Source organism: Otolemur garnettii, unplaced genomic scaffold, assembly GCF_000181295.1.
Source record: "Otolemur garnettii isolate 467f Iridium unplaced genomic scaffold, OtoGar3 scaffold00127, whole genome shotgun sequence".
Taxonomy (NCBI): domain Eukaryota; kingdom Metazoa; phylum Chordata; class Mammalia; order Primates; family Galagidae; genus Otolemur; species Otolemur garnettii.
The window spans coordinates 1,561,385-1,572,508 of record NW_003852522.1 but is presented as its reverse complement, the minus strand read 5'-3'; positions in this window follow the sequence as shown (position 1 = coordinate 1,572,508).

Here is an 11,124-nt window from a genome sequence, read left to right as displayed (position 1 = left end):
AGACAGAGTCTCACTTTATTGCCCTCAGTAGAATGCCATGGCATCACACACCTCACAGCAACCTCCAACTCCTGGGCTTGGGTGATTCCCTTTCCTCAGCCTCCCAAATAGCTGGGACAGGTGCCCGCCACAACACCCGGCTGTTTTTTTGTTGCAGTTTGGCCGGGACCAGGTTTGAACCCGCCACCCTCGGTATATGGGGACTGCGCCCTACTCACTGAGCCACAGGCACCGCCCCCTTTGTTGTTGTTGAGATAGAGTTCTACCCTATACCCTGAGCAGAGTGCAGTGATGTCATAGCTGACTGCAACCTCAGACTCCTGAAGCTGCTGAAATTATGCTCACCACAATGCCCAGCTGGGTTTTTCATTTTTTTCATGAGTTGGGATCCTACTTTTGCTCAGACAAGTCTCAAATTCCAGAGCTCAAGCAATCCTCCTGCCTCAGGCCCCCACAGTGCTGGGATTACAGGCATGAGCCCCTGAGCCTGGCAGGGTCTAGGTTATTGTTTTTTTTGTTTTTTTCTGAGACAGAGCCTCAAGCAATTGCCCTGGGTAGAATGCCGTGGCATCACAGCTCACAGCAACCTCCAACTCCTGGGCTCAAGTGATTCTCCTGCCTCTGTCTCCCAAGTAGCTGGGATTACAGGTGCCTGCCACGATGCCTGGCTATTTTTTGGTTGCAGCCATCATTTGGTGGGCCAGGCAGGATTCAAACCCGCCAGCTCAGGTGTATGCGGCTGGTCCCTTGAGCCACAGGTACTGAGCCAGGACCTAGGTTTTTTGATCCTGGATTCTGGAATATGGGTTATTGGGTCTGGAGTTTGGGTCCTTGGACTAAATTTTAGATTCTGGGCTCTGAATTCTTGTGTCTGGATTTTAGAGCTTGGTATCATTGGAATCTAGATTCTGATCCTGGATTCTAGGATCTGGATTACAGGCTCTGAATTCTGGGTGTGAGTTCCCACTTCTGGATTCCAGTTTCCAGGCTCTGTGTGCTCAGATTGGGCTGTGATTTCCGTCCCGCTGGCTTCCTTTCCTGCTCTGGAACGGGGCCCCCTGTCATTCCCCAACGCATGGATGCAGAACCATAAATGGCCACCAGGGGCCACCCTTGGACTAGGTTTGGTCCTGGGTACCCTAGACAAGGAGGAGTTGGGGAACCATTTGGCCCAGTCCGACCCAATCCTTTGAGGAGAGGGGCTTCACTCAGCTCATTTTTGGGTGGGGCTTCACTCGACTCATTTTTCATCCCAATCTCTGTTGATGTCTGTCAGCCTGCATTGACTCAAATGTGGAAAACTGGACCTAACGCTCTCACAGAGCCCTGAAAAGGACCAGGGGACAAGGCACCTGCCCAGTCATTGTGTTAGAAATAGGGTTGAAGGTGCATGTGTCTATGATGGTGTCAGTATGTGTCTGAAAATGTGCTTAGGTGCAAGAGTGAGGGCATCCCATGCATCTAGGGTAGCTCCAATATGACAGCACTCTGGAGCAATGTGAGCCTGTGTGATGGTGTGTGGCTACAGCTGATTGTGGAAAGGTCCTCTTGAGGCAGTGCACCTGTGGGGCAGTGTCGCATCACTGTAGTGTCAGATAAGAGTCCCTGTCTGAGTCTCTCTCTCATATGTGTGTGTTGGTGTCCACAGTTGGATCACTGGGTATCTATGGGTGTATCCATAGTTGTGACTGCCCATATGGGTGAGCTGTCACTGTTTCTTCCATGAGGGTGTGAGTCTCTGGTAGAAGGTGTCCTTCACCCAGGCTCTCTGTGGCAATGATGTCTTATCAGCAGGTGTGTGAAGATGTCTAGGACAGGACAGACACAGTGCTCATGCCTGTAATCCTAGCACTTTGGGAAACCATGGCAGGAGGAGCACTTGAGCCCAGAAGTTCAAGATCAGCCTGAGCAAAAGGAAGACCCCATCTCCACATAAATAAATAAATAAGTCTTAGCAGGGTGTGGTAGAATGTGCCTGTAGTCCTAGCTACTCAGGAGGCTGAGGCAGGAGGATCGCTTGAGCCCAGGAGTTTGAGGCTGCAGTGAACTATGAGGAGGAAGCCACTGAACTCTAACCTGGGTGACAGAGACTTTTTCTCAAAAAAAAAAAAATTGTGTGGGATAGAGGATATGCCTTCTGAGAATGTCAAACCGGAGGCAGGTGGGACCAGTGACCCTCAGAGCTGGGATCTGGGGTCCTGGTCTCCAAGTTTCTCTCCTCCTTTCCATCTTGCTGTGTCTCCCTATGACTGGTCTCTCACTTCTCAGATTTTCTCTGTCCAGGGGTTCAGGTCTTCCACCACCATTACAGTCCATCCTCTCCTATCTCACTACACTACCTGGTTTTGCCTCTCATTGGTCCTCTACCTCTGTCTGCCCCTCCTCACTGGTGTGTCTATGTGCATCTTATAATTCTCTACCATCTGTTTCTCTCTCTGGGACTCACAATGTCTGTCTTTGCTCACATCTGTCTCTCCTCCATCTCTTTTCTATCCTATATCTCATTTCTCCCACCTCCTTCTCCTCCTGTCTATGTCTTCCCAGCCCTAAATCTTTTCCTATTTATGTCTCTCCTTTCTGCCTAAAGGAAAGACAGAGCCCTAAATCTTTTCCTCTGTATTCCTCTCCTTTCCTCTCCATCTCTGTCTTTTCCCCATTGCTCCCTTTATCTGTCTCTACCCATCTCTCACTCACCATCTCTTTCTCCTCTTTTCTCTATTTCTCTCCATCCTCCCATCTCTCATCTCCATCTCCATCTGTCTTTCCCCATCCAGTATCCCACTCTCCCTCTCTCTCTCCATATCTATCTTTTCATCCCTTTCTCCCGTCTGTTCCTTTTCCCATCTCTCCATCTCTCTCAGTCTCCCTGGCTTTCCTCAGCTTTCTCTATCCCTTCCCATTTCTTTCTGCATCTCTGTCTCTCCTCACCTCTGGAATCACCCTGTCTCTCCTGACTTCTCTCCCCATCTCTCTCTCTCTCCATCTATGCCTCTTTGCATCTCTGTCTCTCCCCATCTCTGGTCTCTCCTGGCTTCTTCTTTCCCCATCTCCCTCTGTCTCTTCCCATCTCTGTCTATCTCTTTCCAATTCTTTCTGCATCTCTGTCTCTCCCCATCTCTGATCTCTTTCTGTCTCTCCTGATTTCTTCTTTCCCCATCTCTCTCTGTGTCTCCGTCTCTTCCCGCCTCGGTCTGATCTCCCGGTCTCTGTTGGCCCCGGGTGGGTCCGGGTGGGTCCGGGACAGCCCGGCCCGGGCGCCTCTGCGAACAATGCTCCATTCACTGGGCCCGCCGGTGCCATGGCAACGCGCCTGCCCCGCCCTCCCCGCGCGCGGGCCGCGCGTGCCAAGAGGATGCCATGGTTACGTCAGGCGCGTGCCCGTCCCGCGCACGCCTGCAAGAGCTGGACCAGCAGGGGGCGCCAGGCTGCAGCGTCTGCCCAGAGTCAGGATGTTCGTTTCTCCTTTACGCGGCCTTCAGTGGCTCAGTGCCTCAGTTACCACATTTGTAAAACGTCGTTGAGGATGGTTGTGTGTGTATGAGTTTGCCTTTGAGAGTCATTGAGACTATATATGTGTGCGAATTTGTGGGACCACGTTCACGCGATTGTGCAGGTGTTTTATGAGTAGTTGGTTGTACTTAGGGGGTGATGCCAGCGTGATTGTATTTGTATGCCTGTTGTGTGATGGTAGGAGACAGTCCATGTCATTTGTGTATGATGGTGTGTCTGTGGTTTGTAATTGTATGACTGTGCTCCGCATGTTTGCATATCTGTGTGTTGTGTGTGTGATGGGTTTCTGTGGTTTGGGTGTGGTCACGTGGCTGTGAGTTCATGTGACTCTGTGTGTGTGTGTTTGTTGGTGGATGACTGTTGTTGGGTGTGATTGTGAGTTTGTTTGAATGTCACGTGTCTGGGGTTCTCTACTCAAACTCACATGAGCTTATGTGTGGAAATGGGTGTGGATTCTGAGGACTGCAGGGGCCTGGCCAAGACCCCCCCCATCCCCAGGGCCTCCTGGCACAGAAGGGGGTGCCCAGCTGCCTGGGACCTCCAACTCCCCACAGGTTCAGGAGAGCCCCAGCTGATGAATATTCATTAGGAGGGCTGGCACCCACTGCCAACAGCTGCGCATCCATTAGTCCCTCTCTCTGCTCTACTTGCAGGGCCTGCCCTGCCACCAAAGAGACGAAAGATGGGTGTATCCTAGGGACAATTTGGGGGGCAGAACCAGCGAACCAGCATGCCTGGCTGCTTGTGTGGATGGCTAAGGGGTTGTCTTAATGTTGTGACAGGCACTGGGAAAGCAACTGTTGTGTGACAGGTTGTCCTTGTAACCATGGTGCGGATGTCACCCGCTATTGCATTGTAACTCAGTCTGGGTACTGTGGGCGTTGTGTGTCAGTGCAAGTGAGATGTGTACCTGTCACCTGCAATAGGCAGATCGTGAGCATGTGCTGCTGGAAGGACGATGAACAGTGGTGTGGCCCTGCTGGCTGCCTGCTCCATGACACTATGAAAGTGAGGATGTGTTTTGTTATTGGAGCCACCAGGTTGGTTCAAACCTTGATCAAAGGGCAGCTGTGTGCCACATCCTGGGGATGCAATGATCAGAGTTGTTTCTCTTCCTTATGACCAAGTGGGCCAGTAACTCTGTGCGGCTACATGGCTAGCACAGCTGCAGGGGCATGCAGACCAAAAACATCAGTGAGCCTCTGCTGGCCAGTGTGACATGGTCGTGGTAGGAGGGTCAGAGTGGCAGGGTAGCGATGTGGCTGAATGTGTTATGTCACCAGAATTGTCAAGGGTGTGATAGTGTTTCTGTGTGTGACAGTGTGGCTGAGGTTGTGATGGTGTCACTGTGTAGGTGATACTGTGGCAGTGACTGTGTGGCTCTGTGTGTGGTTGAAAGTGCAACAATAGTTGAATTTGAGGACAGGAACAGAAGGGCCAGTACTGTCCCACCCCCACCCCCAGGCTGCACAGGGAGCTGGGTACCTCCTGGCATGGGGTGTGGAATGCATAGCAGTGTGAGACAGGAACATCTGGAGATTCAACACTCTCTGGGGCACAGAGCCTCACCCTCTATCTCCTCTTCCACTGGCTGGCTCTAGAGGAGTGGCCTCCAGATGCAGCAGGGACCAATGGGGGATGGGATGGGATACCCGCCTCCAGTCTACCAGGACTCTGGCCTCTGGCTGGATGGCCCCAGAGGCCCCCAGACCCCAGAATACGTGGCTTGGCCAAGAACTCAGTGTGGCCAATTGCACTCCCTCTGATACCCACACCCTAAGACTGCTGAGCACTGCTGGCGGTCCCAGCGGCCATGCACAGAGGTTCCATTCAGGAACCAGGGCCAGGTTTCCAGGGTGGGTGGGTCCTTAGCCAGTGGCTGCAAATGAAACGTTTCCCTAACTCCTTCTCCTTCATCTGCACATGAGCGATGGCCACAGGAGGCCTTGGCCAGGCCATCAAGCCTGGACAAGTGTGTGTGTCTGTGTTTCCTTGTATGTACATGTGATCTGGATATCTTTGTGTGACTTTGTGTTTGCTACATTTAGGGATCATTTTTGAGAACATCTTGTGTAGTCCCTGTGTGAAATTTTCATATGCCTGTGTGACCTTGTAGGGCTTTATGTGTATGCATGTAACTGGACTCAGTGTGTGATTCTGGGAGTCTGTGTAACTGTGTCTGTGGACTCAGCTTACTATCTGGATCTCTATGGGGGTCTATGGGATGGTGAAGCTCTGTTTTTTTGCTTGTGACCTGGTAGTATTAGTATCAATCTGCAGGCTATAGGAAGGTCAGTATGGAATATTCTGTGCAGCTGTGTGTATCTATGCCGTACTTTGGAAAGGCGTGTGATGGCATCTGGGTGACTGTTTTTGTGTGTGATTCTGGATCTTTTTTTTTTTTTGAGATGGAGCCTCAAGCTATCCCCCTGGGTAGAGTGCCATGGCATCACCGCTCACAGCAACCTCCAACTCCTGGGCTCAAGTGAGTCTCCTGCCTCAGCCTCCCAAGTAGCTGGGACTACAGGCACCCGCCACAACGCCTGGCCATTTTTTTTTGGTTGTAGCCATCATTGTTGTTTGGCGGGCCTGGGCTGGGGATTCAAACCCGCCACCTTAGGTGTATGTGGCTGGCGCCTTAGCTGCTTGAGCCACAGGCGCCGAGTCAGTGATTCTGGATTTTATACACTCTCACAGAGGAGGACAAGGGAAAAGAAGAGGAGAGGAGAGAGGAGGGAGGAGGGAAAGGGGAGAGGAAAGAGGGGGAGGAGGGTCTCTATTTTTGTGTGCCTGAGTTTGCCTATGTGTGTTTTGGTGACCAGTGTGAATGAGATAGTTGGAGTCTGATGCCTGTGCCCACATGTGCACAGTGCAGTTGTGGGTGTCCCACAGTGAGGACCTATAATTCTCTAGGCTCAGTCCCTACTAGGGGTTCCCAGCCTGGGGAGGAGGACAGTGAGAATAAGGCTAGAACTCTGGGCCTGGCACACAGACTGTGCCCACCAGCCTTGGCAGGGAGGCATCAGACACTCTTGGAGTGTGGAGATCCTAGTCCTACCAGGAGTACCTATAGTACCCTTTTCTCCCAGCCTGGCAGCACCCATGGCCTGGCTCCCTGCCTATCCTACGTGCCAGATGTTTGTCCACCTCCCCCAAGAGGCTTGCCAAGCAACCCTGGAGCCCTTCCGTGGCCCAGGAGGTGGCTGCCAGACTCCAGATGTTTCAGCCCTCACCACCCCCACTGTTCCCAGCATCCTGGCTAGGTGGTGCCATGGGCCTAGTTCCCACCCCACCCCCCACCTGCATGATAAGAACACACTTGCTGCCAGCTGCAGCCAGGTGGGCAGCCCCAGTAGGGAGGAATGTGGGGATTCCAGCTGTGGCATTCCAGCTGTGCCCAGCTCCCTGGTAGCGCCCTCCTCCCTGGAGATTTCTGGAAGGCCAGGTGTGTTGTAAGACCTGGGATCTGGGGGGACAGGGAGCAGCTGGGGTATCCTCCAGAGCACTCCGTCTGCATCCCCACAAATTCTTCCCAACTGGAAGCTATGGAGGGAGAACTGAGTGAGTGTGTGTGTGTAGGGGTTGTTGTGAGTGTAGAGGAGAGGGGTCTGAGTGTGGGAAGGGAGCTCTGAGTGTGCATGTGTATGTGAATATGAGGGCAAGTGTCCTGTTTGAGTTAGCATGGGTGAATGTGATGTATAAGTATGTGTGCATCTAGGGAAGAGAGTGTGTACACACAGAGAGGGTGTTGTGGTGGGACTGTGTGCATGGAAGTGTCTGGGCATTGAGTGTGTGTGTGTATGTGAATGGAGGGATAAGTGCTGTTGTGTGTATGTGAATAAATAGAATATATATTGTGGTGTGACTGTGTGACTAAAGGATGGGTGTCGTGTGGATAAATGAAAAGATGGAGGCTGTGGGTATATATATGGAAGGTTTTGTGCGTGTGCGTATGTGTGAATGAAAGGATAGAGTGTGTGTGTAGGAAAGAAAGAATGGAGGAATGGCTATTGTGTGTGCAAATGAAGGCTGGGTGTTGTGTGTGTATATAAATAAATGGCTGGGTGTTGTATGTGTGAATGAAAGACTGGTATTGCGTGTGGATGAAGCCTGAGTGTTTTTTTGTGTTTGTATATAAAAAGGCTGGGTGTTGTGTATGAGTGAACGGCTGAGTATTATATGTGTGATTGAAGGCTGGGTGTTGTGAATGTGTATAATGAATGGCTGGGTGTTGTATACATGAATGAAAGATGACTGTTGTGTGTATGTGTGACTGGGTGATGTGTGTGTATAAATGAATGGGTGTTGTATGTGTGAAGGAAAGATGGGTGTTGGGTGTGTGTGTGTGTACACATATCATAAGCCTGGGTGTTGTGCAAATGTGTATAAATGAAAGCTAGGTGTTGTGTGTGGAAGGCTGTGTGTCATGTGTGTGTGAATGAAGGCTGGGGTGTCGTGTGTGTGTGTGTGTGTGCGCGGGTGTGGTGTTTGTATATAAAGGCTGGATGGTGTGTGTGTGTGATGTGTGTGGATTAAGGCTGGGTGTCATGTGTGTGTGTGGGGGGTCCTAGGATGCTAGTTGAGTAGACTTTAGGTCAGGGACTGCCTCAGGACAGGAGGATGGGGAGGGAGCACCCGGCCCTGGGCAGACAGGTGTGTGGGGAGAATCACCAGGGTGGGGGGCTTCTGACTTGTCCTCATAGCTATTTGCAGAGGGGCAGGGAGGGTCTGCTTGGCTCTCTACTTTTTTTTGCAGTTTTTGGCCAGGGCTGGGTTTGAACTCGCCACCTCTGGCATATGGTGTCAGCGCCCTACTCCTTTGAGCCACAGGCACTGCCCTGCTTGGCTCTCTAGATCTCCCCAATGTCCCAGCTCCATGGAGGGTCCCAGATATTCCTGAAACCCTCCATCATTTGTCCCCACAGCTCCCTGTTTAATCTCCCCATACAGACCCTCCCCTCTAGTAGCCCCTTCACCCAGGCCCCACAGATCTCCCCCAAATCCTCTGACTCTCTTCCCAGCCATCTAGCCCCCATCCCCTTCTGGGCTCACATGTCTCCAGCTCCTCCTCCCAGACATTGCAGGCTCTCTTGCCTGCCTCTTCTAGCTCTTCTTTCCCATCCCTGGACCCCTACCTACCTTACCCTTTTCAGGGCCATCCAGGCCTCCAGCCCCTCCAGCCCCTTTCTGGCCCCTTCTCAAGCCCCAGCCCACGTGGCCCGTCCTTCCTTGTACTCCAACCCCTTCCAAGCCCTCCCTTGTTCTTCCTCGGAGCTCCCTCCCCATTCTGGGGCTTCAGTGGTGTGGAAGCGCAGGAGCAGCAGCTCTGAAACTTTAAACGGTGTTAAAAGTTTCTGTTTACCAGAAGCCCTTGAATTTTTAAGGACGTATCGATTCCCTCTGCTTCAGCCTTGCATTGGTGGTGGGGCAGCTGTAGGCACGGGGTGGGGGGGGGGGAGGTCAGGCCAGTGGGATCCCAGGCACTGAAGCCCTTCCTTGGAATGATAGGTGCCATACCAAGACAGCCTCAGGCACACAGAGACCCCTTCCTGACACACACACAGTCACACACACAGACTGATGTGGTTTAACACACATACACAGACCTAGACATATAGAGACCCTCCCTGACAAACACACACCTCCCTAGTCACACACACTGACACCATCCAATACACACATAGACACACAAACCTGACACACAGAGAACCCCCCCCAACACACACCCCTAGTCACATACACTGACACAGTCTGACACATACAGACACACATCCCTGACACACTGGAGCCCCCGCCCCTTGACACCCCAGCACACACCTATGTATACACACTCTGGTGCTCTGGTGCACACAGACCCTTATCACTTGCTCTGACTACAGACATAAACACACCACTAGTGACACTGATTGACACTTTCTCTCCCACAGACCCTGATCACAAACAGACCCACTAGGACCTGGGAACACTCACTATGTGATCACACCCACTCCAAGAAATGTGGAGTCTTGTCTCCCTGCCACTGAGCACCATGCACCATGCTTAGCACACACAGTGACACGTGACAGAAAATTTTCAGGGCTGATGTACACACTCACCCAGGCACCCATGCATTTCTTATCTCCAACATTTCTTATCAGTCCCAGACCACCATCCACTGACCTCGATACATGTGATACCCCCTGGAATATCAGGCCCCAAGGACACACTGCCACTACTCTGCCTCAATGATGTATTTGCAAGCAGGAGCATACCCTCTTGGAGATATTTATACACACACACACACCCCCTCTTGGGCACTGACACACTGTCTAACAGACGATGGACAACTGAGAATTGCCATAGCCTCTTGGCCTGGGAAGGCAGGAAGGTGCTGGTTATATCTGGCAGCAGGTGAAATTTTTGTCTTAGCAGGAGCTGCCTGGGGGCTGCGGGCACCTCCTCTTTGCCCACCCTGGGGGACTATCCAGGAGGGGGAGTGGCCCACTGCCCCTATTCTGGGGTCCCTAGTAGTACTTCTTCCACTGCTTTTTGCTCTGGAAATAAGAGTCAGGGGGCTGCAAGAAAGGACTGGAAACTCATCACTCTGTGTGTGTGTGTGCACAGACACACGCATCCCCATGCACCTGACACCCCCATACTCATTTCTATCCCTGAGAGCTAGGATGTGTCCTGGTGTATTCCCATGATCAGGGTCATGTTGCAAACGTATGTGTTGGGGGGGGGCTATGCTATGGCAGGGGCCTTGGTTGTATGTGTGTGATACCCGTGTGTGTGGCAGGTGATTCTTCCAGGGGAACTGTCAGCCATCGCATATAAGGTCAGTGTGCCCAAGGCCTGGGGTACATCTGGGCAGCCCAGTGTATGATGGGTGTGCTTATGCGTTCTGTTGTGACTGCAGGGTTGCATTATGTCCATGATATTCTATATCTCTTTGTATCAAGATCCTCTCTCTGTTGTTTGACCAGTAAGTCCAGGTGTTTGATGGTGAGTGTTTGTGTGACAATGTCTTGGTGCATCTTCCTTTCATCAGTTGTAGTTTTGTATGTTGGGGTGTATTGCTGAAACTGCCAGTGTGTTTTGGTGTGACTATGTATGTGTGTGTCTGTGTGTAGGAGTTGTGTGTCTGGAAAGTGTCCAGATGTGGTTGTGTGATCATGTGTATTTCAGTGTTCTGCAGGAACAGAGTTTTGTCAGTGTTCCTACATCAGTGTGAGTCTGAGTGTGTCATCATGCACTGGTGTGTTTTGATGTCTATCAGGGCATATCTATGTGAGGTCTGTGTTGGTGTGTGTCAGTGGGTCACTGCAAATCTACCCGCAGCTCCTTGTTATGTATGTGGGTACTATGATGTGGTGTCTGTGCATGTCAGTGTGTGGGTCGTGTCAGTGTGTGTGTAGGGGTTGTGTGCCAGGGCTTGTATCTTGTGTGCATTGGTGTCTGAGTGTGCTTTGTCCGAGCGTGGAACGCGTGGCCATGTGTGACACGAGGGGGATCCGATCCCCGCCGCGTGTCAGCGTGTGTCTGCGTTGGAACGCGGGCCAGCACGTGTCAGGGCGGCCGCGTCGGTGTGCGCCCCCGCGCGCGCGTGTGCGTGCGTTCACGTGTGAGTGTGTG